Source organism: Schistocerca piceifrons, chromosome 2 (assembly GCF_021461385.2).
Source record: "Schistocerca piceifrons isolate TAMUIC-IGC-003096 chromosome 2, iqSchPice1.1, whole genome shotgun sequence".
In the NCBI taxonomy this organism is placed as follows: Eukaryota; Metazoa; Arthropoda; class Insecta; order Orthoptera; family Acrididae; genus Schistocerca; species Schistocerca piceifrons.
The window spans coordinates 366,234,016-366,253,818 of record NC_060139.1 but is presented as its reverse complement, the minus strand read 5'-3'; positions in this window follow the sequence as shown (position 1 = coordinate 366,253,818).

Sequence of the window (19,803 nt, the reverse complement as noted above, 5' to 3'; positions counted from 1 at the left end):
GGGCATGGATGTGTGTCCTGTCCTTAGGTTAGTTAGGTTTAAGTAGTTCTAAGTTCTAGGGGACCAATGATCTCAGAAGTTAAGTCCCATAGTGCTCAGAGCCATTTGAACCATTTGCGTAATCAGTGTTAAGCGACACTTGAGGGTGTGTAGGAACAAGGCCACTGGCCAGTGGGTGGCTGGAAACGACTGACTCTGAATCATGAATCACGCTGTACCCCGTGGCAGTCATACAGAAGTATTTTGGTTTGGCGAATGTCTGGAGAAAGTTACCTGCCATCTTGTGTAGTGTCCAAACTGAAGAGCAGAGGAGATAGTGATATAGTATGGAGGTGTTTTCCGTGTTTAAGATGTAGTTCCATAATTGCACTTAAGAAAGCGCTCGATCGCAAGGATTTATAAAGTGTTGACATAATTTCACACAGAAGACGACCAAAAATTGGACACTTCAGGTAGCTCTCATAAGGTCTTGCATGGTGCGGGTGGTTGATGATGAGGAACACTGAAGGAAATGGCTGTTAGTCACACTGGCAAAGAACTGAGTCCACAGAGAAACCCCAGATTGGTCTTGCATCTCGTTGTGTTTGATCATAATCTATCGAGAGACCTCCATATTGACCACTTCTCCCAATGTCCAGGGGTAAGTTCTTCCTTTGGAGCCATCCATTCTCCCAAATACCGACTTTTCTCTCGCCATCGTGAGATCCTTGCCGCATGTGGATTCTCGGTAGTTGTCGAGAAGCTCTTTCTTGATTTCAGCTTAGGATGTGCGGGCTGATGTCCATATAGTGGATGGGCTTCCTTCGTTGTGGCCTTACTTTTCTCATACCTCGCAGCTACCTCACGTCTGATTTCAGGAGGAGCTATGCCAGCGAGGCAGTGGAGCTTGTCCACAGTAGTGGGTCTTCAGCAACCCGTGATAATTCGGCAAGACTCGTTTAGAGCCACATATACGTTCCTGACAAGACTGGACTTGTACCATACCGAGCATGCATATTCAGCAGTGGAATAACATAGAGCAAGCGCGTTTGAGCTCACAGTGCATGAATTAGCACCCCATGATGTACCTGTCAGTTTTCGCACTGTGTTATTTCTGGCTGCCACTTTCTGTTTGATGTTTAGGCAATGCTTTTTATATGTTAGCGCGCGATCGAGAGTTCATCCAAGAAATTTGGGAGTAGGATTATGTTCTAGTGCGATGCCTCCCCATGATATATTTAAGGATCTATTTGCCTGTTTATTCTTCAGGTGGAAAGCGCTGGTCTGAGTCTTCGCAAGATAGGTTTCAAGTAATTCCGATGATAGTAAACAGTGAATTCTTCCAAAGATTTTGATAGCGTATCTTCTACTGTCTCAAAACAATCAGGCTGAGTAGTGATATCGCAATCATCAGCATAAATAAAGCTTCGAGTTCCTTCAGGGATAGGTTCATCGTTGATATAGATGTTGAATAATAGCGCGCAAGCACGCTGCCTTGTGGTAGCCCATTTTTCTGAGTTCTCCATCTACTTTTCTTACCCTAAGATTCCATAAAAAGTCAGAAGGATATGAACACACCGTGTACTGTGCACAGCAGAGAAACAGTTCGAGGACGATGACTGTTGTATCAGCGTGACAGTGCACTATCTCATAAACTCGCATCTATGAGGCAATGGTTTGGAAACAATAATATTGCTGAAATAGACTGGCCTGCCCAGAGTCCCGACCTGAACCCAATGGAACCCTTTTGTGGTGAGTTAGGAAGTAGACTGCTATCCAGACCCCAGTCTCTAACTTTAGGGTCTTTAGGAAGAATGGCGTGCTATCTTTCTACCGATATTGAGACACTTGAAACTACCTGGCAGATTAAAAGCTGTGTGCCGGACCGAGACTCGAACGCGGGAACTTGGCCTTTCGCTGGCAAGTGTTCTACCAACTGAGCTACCCAAGCACGACTCGCGACACCTCCTCACAGCTGTACCTCGGCTCTTGCCTTACAAACTTTGCAGAAGCTCCCCTGCGAACCCTGCAAAACTAGCACTTCTGGAAGAAAGAATATTGCGGAGACGTGGCTTAGCCACGACCTGGGGGATGGTTCCAGAATGGAACTTTCACTCTGCAGCGCTGATATGAAACTTCCTGGCAGATTAAAACTGTGTTACATACCAGCACACACTCCACTCCATGGTGAAAGTTTCATTCCGGATTGAGACACTTCATTGAAAGTGACCCTTTCAGAGTTCAAGTCATCATACAGGCAAAACGAAAAAGGAAGGGTTAGCGGATATAATGTCGGTCGACTTAGATGTCATTACAAACGGAGTCACGAAGGCAAAAGGTGGGCACACCCCACATTAACGTCCGCTAACAGGTGTCCGGATACTTAAATCAATATTGTATCAGTCATACCAACGAAGGCAGAAAAAATGATCATATGAGACTGTATGGTTCCAGAGACGTTTTCAAGTGTCAAACGTCTATTTATGATGTATGTACACAGGCTGAAGCGACGAATGAAAGTTTGTATCAAAAATTGTGAATGCGAATTAGGATTGAGGTGCGAGGCGTGCTAGGGTAGTCGTGCAGGTGTGCAAAGCCGCTATGGTCAGGGTGGCGTAGTGGTCAGCACTTCTGCCTCGTTAGCAGAAGATTCGGGTTCGAATTCCGGCCTTGGCACAAACCTTCATTCGTCGCTTCATTCTGCATATACACTACTGGCCATTGAAATTGCTACACCACGAAGATTATGTGCTACAGACGCGAAATTTAACCGACAGAAAGAAGATGCTGTAATATGCAAATGATTAGCTTTCCAGAGCATTCACACAAAGTTGGCACCGGTGGCGACACCTACAACGTGCTGACATGAGGAAAAGTTTCCAACCGATTTCTCATACACAAACAGCAGTTGACCGGCGTTGCCTGGTGAAACGTTGTTGTGATGCCTCGTGTAAGGAGGAGAAATGCGTACCCTCACGATTCCGACTTTGATAAAGGTCGGATTGTAGCCTATCGCGATTGCGGTTTATCGTATCGCGACATTGCTGCTCGCGTTGGGCGAGATCCAATGACTGTTAGCAGAATATGGAATCGATGGGTTCAGGAGGGTAATACGGAACGCCGTGTTGGATCCCAACGGCCTCGTATCACTAGCAGTCGACATGACAGGCATCTTATCCGCATGGCTGTAACGGATCGTGCAGCCACGTGTCGATCCCTGAGTCAACAGATGGGGACGTTTGCAAGACAACAACCACCTGCATGAGCAGTTCGACGACGTTTGCAGCAGCATGGACCATCAGCTCGGAGACCATGGCTGCGGTTACCCTTGACGCTGCATCACAGAGAGGAGCGCCTGCGATGGTGTACTCAACGACGAACCTGGGTGCACGAATGGCAAAACTTCATTTTTTCGGATGAATCCAGGTTCTGTTCACAGCATCATTAAGTTCGCATCCGTGTTCGGCGACATCGCGGTGAATGCACATTGGAAGCGTGTATTCGTCATCGCCATACTGGCGTATCACCCAGCGTGATGGTATGGGGTGCCATTGGTTACACGTCTCGGTCACCTCTTGGAATTGACGGCACTTTGAACAGTGGACGTTACATTTCACATGTGTTACGACCCTTATCTCTACCCTGCATTCGATCCCTGCGAAACCCTACATTTCAGCTGGATAATGCACGACCGCACTTTGCAGGTCCTGTACAGGCCTTCCTGGATACAGAAAATGTTAGACTGCTTCCCTGGCCAGCACATTCTCCAGATCTCTCACCAATTGAAAACGTCTGGTCAATGGTGGCCGAGCAACTGGCTCGTCACAAAACACCAGTCACTGCTCTTGATGAACTGTGGTATCGTGTTGAAGCTGTATGGGCAGCTTTACCTATGCACGCCATGCAAGCTCTGTTTGACTCAATGCCCAGGCGTATCAAGGCCGTTATTACGGCCAGAGGTGGTTGTTCTGGGTACTGGTTTCTCAGGATCTATGCACCCAAATTGCGCGAAAATGTAATCACATGTCAGTTCTGGTATAATATATTTGCCCAATGAATACCCGTTTATCATCTGCATTTCTTGTTGGTATAGCAATTTCAATGACCAGTAGTGTATAAATCGCAGAGAAAGTAAACGTCTTCCGATATTAGCAATTAAAAGGAGGTACTATAAGTGAAAGTAAGGCGATAACTTGCGTTCTGAATCTTGTCCAGAGATATTATAAATACTCTGATTATGGAAGAAGGACGTTTCGGCAACGACGCTCTGTCTTCAGGTGAGCGGCTCATTGTGAACGAGCTCTGCAGCGGCCGCTGCAGCCGCCGGTCACGTTGCTGCGCAGGCCGGGTGGGCGCGTGATTGTGTGCCAACGAGGCGGCCACGAACGCACGAGGGACATCACGTGCCCCGTGCCCCGTGCCTCGCTCGCCTTTTTACGTCCGGCTGGTAATGCGAAGGAGGCGGCCGGGCGCTTGTGTGTAGCCCATTATCCAAAGGGAGGCGGGGATCTTAGGTAGGAGTGCAAGGCAAGGACGGTTTCAACAGCCGCCTGACAGTAACCGTCAGTTCTTAGAACATCATGTTTGGCAGCATGTTTTGAGCCGCTCTCGTCGACATACGGCCTGGTGAGATGGCATCGTGATGAAGCGCTATACGTCTCATCGGGAGAGTATGTTCCAGATTGCCGCCTGTCTGCCGTCATTTCGTTTCTTTAAGTGTGATCTAGGTATCTCTCATGGTAGACGCGGCGTGGAACGGTTATCTGCCGTCTACCTCTACTTAATACGCTCCATAAACCCCAGCCAACGTTAACCAGTTTAATTCCGTTTACGGGTGGAGAGAGGGATAAATTTCTGTTGTATTCCTCCGTTGTTGACGCTGTTGAGGTGCTCTTCAGTATGAGACGGGTCTCACGTAGCTCTCCCCACGCTGGTCTACCCTGTGCTATTGTAACCTCCCAACAGATTATTTCCGTAACCTCGCAATAAAAATGTGACTAGCCTCTCGATAAAAATGTGACTCATATATAACCTTTCAATAAGTAACTGACTGTGAATCCGAACTGACAAATCTAGGCCGGCCAGAATGGCCGAGCGGTTCTAGGCGCTACTGTCTGGATCCATGTGACCGCTACGGTCACAGGTTCGAATCCTGCCTCGGGCATGGATGTGTGTGATGTCCTTAGGTTAGTTAGGTTTAAGTAGTTCTAAGTTCTAGGGGACTGATGGCCTCAGAAATTAGGTCCCATAGTATTCAGAGCCATTTGAACCATTTTGATAAATCTAGACTTCAAGCAACGCTACCGCGCGGCTGGTCCCGGCGGAGGTTCGAGTCCTCCCTCGGGCATGGGTGTGTGTGTCTTTGTCCTTAGGATAATTTAGGTTAAGTAGTGTGTAAGCTTAGGGACTGATGACCTTAGCAGTTAAGTCCCATAAGATTTAACACACATTTGAACAATTTGAACAAGCAATGCTGCGTCATGGCCCTGAAAAGTCGTTCTGAATAAACTGAAGATTCATACCTCAGTGAAGTCGCCGGATAACGCGTATATATCTGCTCTTAAAAGAAATTTTTCTGGCACATCCCAGTGTAATGCTGGCCACTAGGTTTTGTTATGTATGAAAAACAACTGGTTTTATTTACGGTAATTGGCATGACATGGATAGGAGAAACTTCCTGGCAGATTAAAACTGTGTGCCGGATCGAGACTCGAACTCGGGACCTTTGCCTTTAGCGGGCAATTGAGCTACTCAAGCACAACTCACGCCCTGTCCTCACAGCTTTACTTCTGCCAGTACCTCGTCTCCTACCTTCCAAACTTTGCAGAAGCTCTCCTGCGAACCTTGCAGAACTAGCACTCCTGAAAGAAAGGATATTGCGGAGGCATGGCTTAGCCACAACCTGGGGGATGTTTCCAGAATGAGATTTTCACTCTGCAGTGCAGTGTACACTGATATGAAACTTCTAGATCGAGGGAAGAAATTAGTAAAAACTTTAAATTCAGATGAATGGCTGTCAAAAGTTATCTTTATAAGAAAGATTATTATTGAAAAATTATTGAAAAATATTTACATGTGACTTTGATATAACAATAGTACAAAATGAGTTGTTGCAAATTGCATATGCGCGCGGCAGTAAATAATAGTAATTTTTGCTTTTACCTTACACTACATCGCTCAGGCACCGCCATCGTTCTCCACGACCGGCCTTGGTAATTCCATACAGGACATAAGTGCTCTCTGTGAGCTATACAACTAGACAACTGCTCTCTAAGAGCGAGCCGGCCGCGGTGGTCTAGCGGTTCTAGGCGCTCAGTCCGGAACCGCGCGACTGCTACGGTCGCAGTTTCGAATCCTGCCTCGGGCATGGATGTGTGTGATGTCCTTAGGTTAGTTCTAAGTTCTAGGGGACTGATGACCACAGATGTTAAGTCCCATAGTGCTCAGAGCCATTTGAACCATCTACGAGCGACCTGACCCAACCGCCTGATTGCGACCTACTACTACTGCTGCTGCCGACACTGCTCCTCTGTTCTGCGATTCTGTTGTAGCTTACATATCGCAGGCACCGCGTGAACAATCCATCGAAGTTACATCTGCTCGAGTGCGCTAGCAATAAATTTCTTAGTCATGGACCTCTTACACTATTTTCTTATAGATTCTCCATTTCTGTGTAACTGTTAAAGGCCAATACCACACTGCACTAATTTGGGACCGATTTGTCGAAAGGGAACGTAGAATTTCACTGTAAAATCATTTTGTAAGTAACGGAAAACAAACCGACGCTCGGTGTCGCATGAAAGACTTGGTGAGCAGTATTTGTTTGGACTGACTCCAGCAACACTTTGTGAAAATAAGATTGCAAAGAGGCTATTTGTCAAAGCACCACAGAAAATGGGAGATACACTCAGCATAATCAAACAGATAACGTAGGACACGGTTCCAATTGAAGGTTGCTTATCAACGGCTTCCAGTAGCAACAAAAAAAGCTTTAATCTTTTTCTGCATAATAGTCTCGCATATTAATTTCCGGAGTATTCGTTGGTTGTCCTCCTCAACCGCATCAAGTTCATCTCGTACCAGTTTTCCTGACCTCTATGATTCCTGAGTTTCCTTTCGCCTTGAACACAATCTCTATTCTGATCATTACAGACAGTGTAACACTATAATGTGAGACCTACAGGAACACTTGTTCGAAATGTAGTTAACCACTTTAATCGCGTATCCACGCACAGGGATGCCAAGTGTAACACAATAGTGGGCGTTTAAATGCATCCTATTTAAATTAGCCGCTGTTTAAAATCATTTTTCCCACACAAGCAATGCCAAGTGTAACACTATGACAGGAGACAGAGGAATGAGTGTTCAATATGTCGTATGCCGCAATATGTACACGGGAACGCACAGCGATGCTACGTTTGATTTACAGATGAAAGTCTAGTGCGTCCAACCACTACTTCTCGTAACTGAATTGAAGCCAAGTTGCTTACCTGGCGTCTCGTAGATGTTGCCCCAATTGATTTCTTCTCCGTCGGTCGCGAGCTGTAAAGCTTGTGCCATCAACTGCGCGTAATAATGTGACAAGCGGATAGGTTTAAACGCTAAGAATAATAAGAATTGCAAAATTTCAGGTGGCCAACTAATTTTACTTTTCATTTCACCAATCGCAAAATTAGTAACACGGTTTCTAGAGCCAGTCTATCGTTAATATTCATAACAAGGTTCCGGTTCATTAATCATTAGTTCCCAAGCACCGCATCACAACAGTTCTTCACACAATCTTAGCATTAACATGAGATCGCACAAATACGTTTCCGAGGCAACTTTAACAACTGATTCCCTCATTACGTGTAGTTGCAATTCACACCCTACATTGCGTTTTTCCACCTCGAAAACCGACCGTAGACTGCCTTGGATTAACACAACATTGCACAAGTACTTCACCCGAGGCAATTTTTCAACAAACTGTTCTGTTTTCTACGCGAGATCAGATTTTATACACCTACCCACTCGCTAGCCTTCAAAAAAATAGTTCAAATGGCTCTGACAACTGTGGGACTTAACATCTGCGGCCATCAGTCCCCTAGAACTTAGAACTACTTAAACCTAACTAACGTAAGGAGATCACACACATCCATGCCCGAGGCAGGATTCGAACCTGCGACCGTAGCAGTCGCGCGGTTCGGGACTGAAGCGCCTAGAACCGCTCGGCCACCGCGGCCGGCTGCTAGCCTTCCGTAGCAAAATCTTCCTATAGTGTGCATTAAAACATAACAACAGAAATATAATCAACGAGGGCAGGGATATGGCATAAACGCCACAATATTGTATTCAAAATCTCACCTTTCACTTTTGCACCCAGTTCAGCTTAAGAATGTATCTCTCGCCTTAAGTCTCAGCCACAAATAATAACACATTCTTTGCTATCTATTTGTAGTGTCTTATCTTTGCCTCCGTTGATATTTTCGTCTGATTATCATCTTCTCTAGCCATAAAATAATACAGTAATTATTAACTGGGAATTGTAGTTTTAATTGCAAGCATTAATTTTACATACAACAGGAATCCACAGAAACTGACTTTTATGGAGTTACAATATTTCAATGCTCTCGCCGTTGGTATCACCGTTATGCGACGTGCACTTTGTTAAGGTTCGGCTAGCAGACGTTGCACCTCATGTGCCCATGATGAAGGTGGATTTTTCTTGGGTTTGTTAAGCTTCGTCTGCATATTAAATGTTTCAAGATTGTTCAAAATTTCGATTTTTCTGGGGACATAAGAGAACCCTTGTATGAACTTCATCACAGTTCTTTGCTTTGACCAGGCATTGTAGTGTGTATAGCAGAGGAAACGACTTTCAGTCGAAAGGTTTTAGCGCTGAACCAGATACGAAATAAAAAGTGGAGGACTATCATTATTGCTGAAAATAAATTGATCCGATTTTCACCGACTGCACACCCTTCTACACGGAAGAGCCAAAGAAACTAGTATAGCTGCCTAATATTGTGTACGCAGAAGTGCCGCAACATGACGTGGCATGGACTCGACTAATATCTGAAGTAGTGATGGAGGGAATTGATACCATGAATCCTGCAGGGCTGTCCATAAATCCATAAGAGTACGAGGGGGTGGAGATCTCTTCTGAACAGCACGTTGCAAGGCATCCCAGATATGCTCAACAATGTTCATGTCTGCAGAGTTTTGTGGCCAGTGGAAGTGTTTAAGCTCAGAAGAGTGTTTCTGGAGCATCTCTGTAGCAATTCTGTATCAGGGGTCCCATATTACGCTAACTGCTCACAGTCCACACCATTACAGAGCCTCCATTACCTTGAGCAGTCGCTGACATGCAGGGTCCACGGATTCATGAGGTTGTCTCCATACCCATACGCGCCCATCCGCTCGATATAATTTAAAACGAGACTCGTCCGACCAGGCAACATGTTTCCAGACATCAACATTGGAATGTCGGTATTGATGGGTCCAGGCGAGGCCTAAAGCTTTGTGTAGTGCAGTCATCAAGGGTACACGAGCAGGACTTCGGCTCTGAAAGCCCATATCGATGATGTTTCGTTGAATGGTTCACACGCTGTTGATGAACCCAGCATTGAAATCTACGGCAATTTGCGGAAGGGTTGCACTTCTGTCACGTTGAACGATTCTCTTCAGTCGTCGTTGGTCCCTTTCTGGCAGAATCTTTTTCCGGCCGCAGTAATGTCGGAGATTTAATGTTTTACCGTATTCCTCATTCGCGGTACACGCGTGAAATGGTCGTTCGGGAAAACACCCACTTCATCGCTACCTCTGAGGTGCTGTGTCGCATCGCTCGTTCTCCGACTATAACACCACGTTCAAACTCACTTAAATCTGATAACCAGCCACTGCAGCAGTAACCGATCTAAAACTGCGCCAGACACTTGTTGTCTTATGTAGGCGTTACCTACAGCAGCGCCGTATTCTGCCAGTTTAGAGGTCTCTGTATTTGAATATGCATGCCTATACCGATTTCTTTGGCGTTTCAGTGTAGAATGAAAATTCTTTAACGACATGTTTCATCCGAAGCAGCTTTTTAGTAGTATGTGTATTTCGCGGTATATTCTTCTGCAGAGATTAAAATGTGGCAAAATGTTTATAACATTGACTGCATCACTCCAGTTAACTATGATTTTCGATCCTTACATCACGTATGCTTGCGATATGTGTGTCTCCTTGTACAATTGTAAAATTTAATTTATTCTATTTCGAAAGAGCTCAGAAACCACTATCTACTTTCGTAAAGATACTTGCGGGCGAATGCGGTCTCCTGAAACAGACTTAAATTGGATGACAGCATCGAAGTTCACCGAGATCAATAATGGGGAAAATATGAGAGAAAAGTCAACGGTATTTTTGAACATAGCGGTAGGTCTAATGAAACGAGGGGATGGAATGGGTAGAAATCGAAAATTTGTGGTGACGATAACGACTAACGTGAATGGCCCTTTGTCCTCACCAGATCATCTGTGTAACAGAATAAAATGACGCACGTTTCTCGCAGCAGTAGACGACGATTTCATTACACAGAGGGAAATTAAAACGGCGCGCAGTGCAGTGAATCGACCGCAGGCGGCCAAATTCGGCTCCATTGATCCGCTCTGTCATCTGGATGAATGTTCCCTGTGGTACGTAACGAAATTTCATTACCTCACCCCAGCGCCTCCTCTGTACTCCGAGGCGATAAATCAAAAGAACGTTGAAGTAGTGAATATTGCATTGTACCCAAATTGTGTCGCACAAATTTTAAGCAAAGCACCTGAACGACTGTGATTAGACAGTAATGAAGATCAGCAGTAATAAAGTGCAGTTTTCCTAAGCTTTAAACTTTAAAAGCATTAATCCAGCTTTCTCGATGATCTGTAATCCACGTTAACTAACCACGAAAAGGGCGCCTTTTTTCATTAGGATGATTTCGTTACTCTTAAATTAGTAATTTCAAGGACGTAAAAATATCAGCTGTATTTGTATGGTGCAAATGACTCTGAGCACTATGGGACTTAACTTCTGAGGTCATCAGTCCTCTAGAACTTAGAATTACTTAAACCTAACTAACCTTTGGACATCACACACACCCATGCCCGAGGAGGATTCGAACCTGCGACCGTAGCGGTCGCGCGGTTCCAGACTGTAGCGCCTAGAACCGTTCGGCCGCCACGGCCGGCTGTATTTGTATCCTTCCATACCTTTATTCAGGGTGTAATGGGTATAAATGAAGATATTTTTATATGTGGTCTCTTAATATGTACAAACACCAACGTGTTACTGTTTTTTCTCTGTGTCGCACACAAACACGCCACAAACTTTATGAACTAATGATTTCTGCATGGCCGTACCTGGGCTGCTAGTGAACGTCACCCGTAGGTATAGAATAACCATTTTGCTTACACGAGTCCGCACACCTGAGAGCCTGCTGCTCAAGTGAAAATAAGCATTAATGGCTTGCTCTTTAAATATGTGCTTGGAGCTACTACTCAACCGAGAAACATATAACTTATATACAAATATACAGGGCTATTACAAATGATTGAAGCGATTTCATAAATTCACTTGCGCTCCATTCGTTGACATATGGTCACGACACACTACAGATACGTAGAAAAACTCATAAAGTTTTGTTCGGCTGAAGCCGCACTTCAGGTTTCTGCCGCCAGAGCGCTCGAGAGCGCAGTGAGACAAAATGGCGACAAGGAGCCGAGAAAGCGTATGTCGTGCTTGAAATGCACTCACATCAAGCAGTCATAACAGTGCAACGACACTTCAGGACGAAGTTCAACAAAGATCCACCAACTGCTAACTCCATTCGGCGATGGTATGCGCAGTTTAAAGCTTCTGGATGCCTCTGTAAGGGGAAATCAACGGGTCGGCCTGCAGTGAGCGAAGAAACGGTTGAACGCGTGCGGGCAAGTTTCACGCATAGTGATGTGAAAGATTCAGTGTTTAAACCCCCTCTACCAAGAAACGTGCCAGAACTGCGAGCTCGCATCAACAATGCTTTCGAACTCATTGATGGGGACATGCTGCGCCGAGTGTGGAGGAACTTGATTATCGGCTTGATGTCTGCCGAATCACTAAAGGGGCACATATCGAACATTTGTGAATGCCTAAAAACACTTTTTGAGTTTTTGTATGTGTTTGCAAAGCATTGTGAAAATATCTCAAATAATAAAGTTATTGTAGAGCTGTGAAATCGCTTCAATCATTTGTAATAACCCTGTATGTATCATTCACTCTATTTCGTGTCTTAAAACAATTACTTTGTCCTTTATTTAAGCATGTGTTCAAACTGTTGACTTTGAAGCGAAAGACACATTTGCAATCGCCGTTCGAGAGAACGATGAACAAATATAACTGCAGTGGATGATACAGTAGAGCATGAACTGGCGATTCGACAACATATACTGTCTGGCGTAGATGCGGCTTCTTCATAGACTGCATCTTTGAGTGCTCCCCAGAGAAAGAAATCGAGAGGAGTCAAACCGGGGACCTCGGAGGCCATTTGTCCTATCCAACGTCCAGGAAAGTTCTCATTCAGTATTTGCGTTGCAACATGGGATGAATGACCGGGACAACTCTCGTGTTACAACCACGTACACTCTCGAATATCCAGTACTGGCCTATCACCTCTAGAAGAACCGGCAGAATGTTCGTCAAAGTGTGTGTACGAATATCCATTTAGAACGCCTGGGATGAAATAAGGTCCCACGATGCAACTTTCAATGATGCCACACCATAAGTTTACGCTCCACGGCCGCTGAATGTTGCACCTGTCAAAGCTAGTACAGGTTTTCGGCCGCCCCGAAGTGCATGTTACTCAAATTTACTTTAGCGTGGTTAGTGAAAGTTGCTTCATCGGTAAAAAACACACGTTGGAAAAAGTAGGGTCATCGCTCAGCTGCTGAGAAGCAAACCGACAAAATGCTGTACAACGTTTGAAGTCAAAGTCGTCGAGTGCCTGATGTAGTGACATATGATAGAAATAGAAATTCTGTCGATGCAGGATGCGGATGGCACTCGTCTGGCTGATTCCACATTCCTTGGCAATGTGGTTCGTACCACTGTGCAGATTCATTAGCGTCGTAACCAGAAGAACTTCTTCGTGTTCTCTGTCAGTTGCAGTCTTCTGTCTTTTCCTCTTTTTGACGTTCAATCAGCCTGTCAGCACTAGCGTCTTAATAATTCGTTCAACCGCCTGGCGCATCGGTCATTGGCGATCCAGATGGATAGCCTTGTACCACTGTAGTGTTTTTATGGTATTTCTTTTTTTCTTTAATTCACCATATCAAAGTAGTACATCTAACTTCTCCTCATTCGTGTACATATCTGAACGCATCGAATGTTGAAGCAGAAACGAGCGGTTTGCAGTGTAGACAAGTAAACAGGCAAATGTGTTGACATTCTGACGCAGCACGAGAGCTCTGCTTGATGGTGTTTGTACCACTAATGCCGATTCCGGCCACTGTGCCGTCAAATTCTAGGATATTTTTCGAATTCTTTTACGACAGTTTTCAACGGAAACATTAACAAACGCTATATCACTGTAACTGTCTTCTCAAGAGCTATTGAATGCAGTTACAAAAAATGCCTGACAAAAATAAAGAAGCACCCGGAAGACAAGGTCGGAAATCAAAGTAGCTTCATACAGGTACACTCCATCAGCGGGTACGTAAGTGATTAGAGGTGTAAGTCTCTGTGACAGCTGGAATGGCCACTAGATTCCATTAGTGTTTAATATTGTTACCGGACCTGTTAGGGTATACAAGGTCTTCATTTTAACTGAAGACATTGATATATCTCGAAGACTACACATTGGATCAAAGAACGTTATAATTCCAGTTGGTCTATCGCGGAGGGTAACATCCAAGGTACCACACTCGACCGCCCATCCCAACCCGCGGTGGGTGGTGGGGGACAACTTTGAAATCGTCAGTGAGAACCCTCGTTTTTTATTGCACATTACGATTCTACGGCAAAATCTACATACGTTTAGTCTGAAGCATTTTCTTCGTTCCGCCGGAGATGGCGCTGAAGTAGGTACACAATCGTGATTTACCATATACTACTCAATGACCCTTGAATGGCACGTGTGACCCCACCTCCATGCTGCGAGGGTAGTACAGGCCAGTTTTTCATAACTTCAAATTGGAAACTCCATTCTCAGCGTAGTATTCCTCCGACTATTCGAATAGTGGACTACTCGACTCGCGCCGGCCGCGGTGGTCTAGCGGTTCTGGCGCTGCAGTCCGGAATCGCGGGACTGCTACGGTCGCAGGTTCGAATCCTGCCTCGGGCATGGGTGTGTGTCATGTCCTTAGGTTAGTTAGGTTTAAGTAGTTCTAAGTTCTAGGGGACTTATGACCTAAGATGTTGAGTCCCATAGTGCTCAGAGCCATTTTTGAACTCGACTCGCCACTGTGGCTGTGGCTCGAGGCAAATACTACCCTACTTTTCCAATTAGAATAAGTGTTCAAAAGTAGTACCACAAACTTCAGTACACTTTGTGATCCGCTTTTAAAGTAAGAGGACACTGTACAAAAGCATATCCGTGAGAATGTCAGCACAGGCGTTTCTGGTGTCTTCACTGCCTGTTGGCTCTTGCTGGAACACCTTATCTTTTAAATGTCCACACAGAAAGAAATGTGGCGAAGTCAAATACGGCGACCTAGCAGGCCAATTAATAGGACCGCCTATGCCGATCCACCTACCAGTGTAAACACGGTCTAGTACCTCCCATGCTTCAGTTGCGTAACCGGACCAATGGGTTTGTTCTCCATGATGCCACACTCCGCGATAAACGATCAAGGACGTTCATGCTCAACTTGCCGTAACCCGTGGGGATTGTCTAGACTCCAGCGATGCACGTTATGCCGGTTAACATACAATGTAGACTCATCGGAAAATAGTAAAACGCTTCGTATATTTTTGCTGTAGAATCGTAATCTGTAATGAAAAGCGGAGGTTCCCATTGAAGATTTCAAAGTTCCCTCCAGCCACCGACGCATAGGGTGGGGTAGGAAGTCGAGTGTGGCATCGTTGGATGTTTTCCTTCGAGGCAAACAAATTGGAACTATAACTTTTTTTGATCCGATGTGTAGTTTTCGAGATAATTCAAGGTCTTCCATTAAACTGAACATCCTGTATAAGAGGCGTGAGCATCGAGAAGCATACAGAGATGCCACAGACTTCTGTGGGATCATGCTGTCAGCACCTGATATACTTTGAAAGCGGGTCTTCATTTTATTGGTTGGTCCGCTCCTGAGACATCCAGATTAGTTGGGCTCCTGGGTGTGACAGTGCCCGCGTATTGAACTACATGGGAACGTGACGTCACGCATACTCGTCATCAAGATTTCGGTCGAACACCTTTGACTACTACAGAGAAGGATCGCCGTATTGTGCACCAAGCACATCGTAGCCACTCAACATTTTCAAACTGCCATTCAAGAACAAGTAACTGACTCCCGCAATATTGTGTGTCATGCTCCACCATTGGTTGGAGACCAACAACAAAGAATGTATAGGCTGCCGTTATCTCCACGTTTGGGAGTGGAGCCATGACAGGGAAGCATTGACTTCTGATGAATGGCGTTGTATTGTGTTCAGTGACGGTTCGTGGTTCTGCACTGCCTCTGATGACTGTCGTCGACGAGTATGACGGCAACCGTGGGAGAGGTCCAATTCTCCATATATTTTGGAGAGGCTCAGCGGTGTTCAAATGGTTCAAATGGCTCTGAGCACTATGGGACTTAACATCTGTGGTCATCAGTCCCCTAGAACTTAGAACTACTTAAACCTAACTAACCTAAGGACATCACACACATCCATGCCCGAGGCAGGATTCGAACCTTCGGCCGTAGCAGTTGCGCAGTTCCGGACTGAGCGCATAGAAACGCTAGACCACCCCGGCCGGCTCAGCGGTGTTACTTCCTGGCGTAGTGGTTTAGGGAGCCATCGGATATGACTTCTGATCATGGTTGGTAATGACTGAGGGACCACTGACAGCACAACGGTATGTCACCGATATCCTGCGTCTTCATGTGACATCGTAGTGTCATTCTTCAACACGACAGTGCTCATTCACACGTGACACTGGGTGATGTTGAGGTACTCCCGTAGCCAGTACGATTCCAAGATCTGCTCACGATAGAATGTGCGGGATCCACTCGGACGTCAACTGTGTCCCACTGCCAGTAACTAGGGTATCAGGAACCAGTTACAACACTTGTCGGCTAGCTTGTCTATAGAAGACGTCACGACGGTTTTTGATTCTCTTCCTAACCGATTCAGTATATGAATCTACGGCAGAGGTGTTGCAAAATTGTCTCGATAAGTAGGTTCATCTGCCAGATTGTTTCTAAATTTGACTCGATATAGTAATCACTAAAATAACGTCACATATCTTCTCCACTTGGTGCTGCTTCATGTTTTTTTTCTTTTTTGTCAGGCGGCATCACACACAGGTACAGATATGTAAATGACTTAATTGCTCTCGTGGATTAAACATATATCAGGATAGAAAAGCTACGCAACATCAACACACTTTCACCCACTCGTGTGCTTTACCATGGAAACTGAAGGAAACATGAAACTGTATTTCATACCCCTCATAGTTATAACAAATAACAAATAATACTAGAATTCCTACCTACAAAAAAACATGCAGCAGTCACGTAAAACATCTAAATATGCTAGTTTCACACAAGTACTGCACAATCTGAACAGAACATCTACCAAACTTCAGAAGTACGCACATTAATAATTGAACACATTAATAATTATAAAGAATAAAAAACAGACATAACAAGAAAAACTTAACCATGACGTAATAGTGAAAGGTATCAAAGCTGTCAGGCAGTGACATATGTTGTCTCTCTTTAGCCTCGCCAGGACAACACATTTCACTCGTAAATTCTTAGATTCTTAATATACAAGTTAACTGAGTTCGAAAGTAAATTTTAATAACAACAAGCGATCGTGTTACGAATGACATGCTATTTAGGGAAAGACGACGTGTCATTAACGCTGTAACAAGTGAGCAATAGAAGAAAGGTACTGTCTTGAGTTTAAGCATGAAATTTATGGCAATACCATTTTAGAACAAACTTAATTTGCTTTTGTTGCAACTTACATTCCATATCTTTTAGAATTTAAAAAAACTTTCATGATGGTGGTTTTCGCTGATACTACCTTTGACAACAACGATCACCCAGGCACATAATCGGCAGTGCGGAAATATACCAACTCTCCCACACTTGCCAGTCGTGATATGCAGGCCAAAGTTGCATGAATTTTAGAACCACGTACACGTAACGTATGAAAGCTCTTCAAAGTGACAGCTCACACTCTGCCTTCGCGGAATATTTACTAGAAGTCCGCCAGGAAAAGAACATAAAAAAAGAAATATATCTACACATTCCGAAACACAGTAATAGCCAATGTTAAAGAACACTACTATATACAAAAGGCGCTACGCTAACTTCAGGCGAAAATGTAATGAATGAACACTCCCCCCCCCCCCCCCCCCCAAAAAAAATAACACACTGTTTATCAATATAAGAACAATCACGCTACCCCGTCACTCTCTCTCTCTTCTTCTCTTTTCTCACAGAAAATACATTACTACCCTGTTTTACACATGTAACTCCACTCGAACGTAACGTAATGGTATGACTTGCACAGTGCGCTGATTTACTGCGTTTTTACGCACAAAGACGAAATTTTCAAAACAAACGCTCGGTTGTTCAAGGCCTACAGGTGAGTAACATACATTATCTCTCTTTAACGCCGCCTAGACACCACATCTCAGTCGTACATTCTTAGATTCTTGATGTACAAGTTAACTAAGTTCGAAAGTAAATAATCCAAGAAAGGTATTGTCTTGAGTATAAGCATGAAGCTTATCGCAGTATCAGTTTAAAACTATTTTAATCTTCCTTTGTTACAATCTACATATCATATACTTTAGAATTTTAAAAAAATTGATGATTGTGATTTTTTGCTGATACTACCTTTGAGAATAACAAACCAAGTGGTCGCAGCAACGGAGACCCACAAATTCCATAAGGATATGACAATTCGATAATAATAGTAGCATTCACAAATATTACTCATAACATTTCTCTTAGTCAATAAGAAAACATAATGATTTTTCACAATCCCATCTAACACAATGAAATTAATATTAGCAACAAATTTAAATAATTTTGTTTGATAGTTCCTAGTACTCCATAGATTAATCTCTAAATAAATAAGATCTGTGTGCACTTGCCTTATTTAGCATGTTCGGTGACTTAAAACTTAATACAAGCTTCTGCTGAGCACAGTTATACCACAATTTAGCACGACCAGATCTCAGACAACAGGCAGTGGACCGAGAATAGTATAAGGTATACAGAAGAGCATTTCCTAGCGACTCTCTATCAACGACGTTCTCTCTAACTTTCCACATGCTTCGTTTCCGTCAACAAAACCTGTTTGGGATAGCAGCAGTTTCTACTAGCGTGCTCCCTGCCACGTGGAAGATCGCTGGAGTTTTAACAGGACAAGATCTGGCGAGCCAGCTTAACACAGTAGTACCCCCTAGAGGCACGGAGATATCAAGAGAAACCTGAAACCATATCAGCGGCGTCAGTTGGAGGCCTGCAAAATGCAAAGCGTCCCTTTACAAGTGGGGGATCGCACACAGCGCTGAATATGACTGTAGTGTTATGGACCAAGCAGTTCACAAAAGCATTCGTGAATAGTAAGTAAGAGCAGATGAAGGAGACTGGAACAACATCTTGAAGGCCGCTGCTAAAGCTATTGCTTGATTAAGCTCCCTGGACATAGAATTTGGTGGAACTGTGAAATTAATAACATCTCTAAAAGTGCACTTGCTATAGTTTTATGTTATTTTGTTAATGTTTGCTTTGTAACCCATTGGCAACCAGCCCCGGCTTCGCAAGGGTAGCAATAAGTTCCTGCTGCCGGACCTCTTGTCTGACATAGCGGTAATAAATTGTATACACAAGTGCAAACGGTATCAAAATCCCTACAACATGCTTTGCATTCAGACAGAAAAATGCGGCGGGGGACATTAATTTACAATACGTGCAGGAGAAGAAGATGGTGTACAGGTTCTCGTAATAAAAATTTCGTGTGGGTGAGTGGGCTGGAGTACGTTTTTCTGCAACTTGTGTGTCCCTAACCACTAATTATCCAACTGTGAAAAGGCGACCTACCGTTTAACGTGGAATCAGAACCATGTGCCGTTTCTGGAGAACCTCCACATCATTGTGAACTGAATGCTAAGTTGAAATGCAGAGTGAAAGATCCGTGATCCAACCAGGATTCGATCCCACGTCATTTGGGACTCCAGCCAGTTAACTACTAGACCACCAGCTGAGACATAGATACTAGCACCGAGCGAGATGGCGCAGTTGTTAGACACTGGACTCGCATTCGGGAGGACGACGGTTCAATCCCGCGTCCGGCCATCCTGATTTAGGTTTTCCGTGATTTCCCTAAATCGCTCCAGGCAAATGCCGGGATGGTTCCTTTCAAAGGGCACGGCCGACTTCCTCCTTCCCTAATCCGTTGAGACCGATGACCTCGCTGTCTGGTCTTCTTCCCCAAAACAACCCAACCCCAACATAGATACTAGTCAAGCTTCACTGCTCTCTGGCGTTGGGGCGGCTGTTTACTGCTTCTACCGCCAGATACCGTCTCCTCTGTAGCTGACCAGCACGTATCTCCCATCATTGCCACGAGATGTCATTCTAAGCGGGGCAGATAACACTACATCTATTACATACT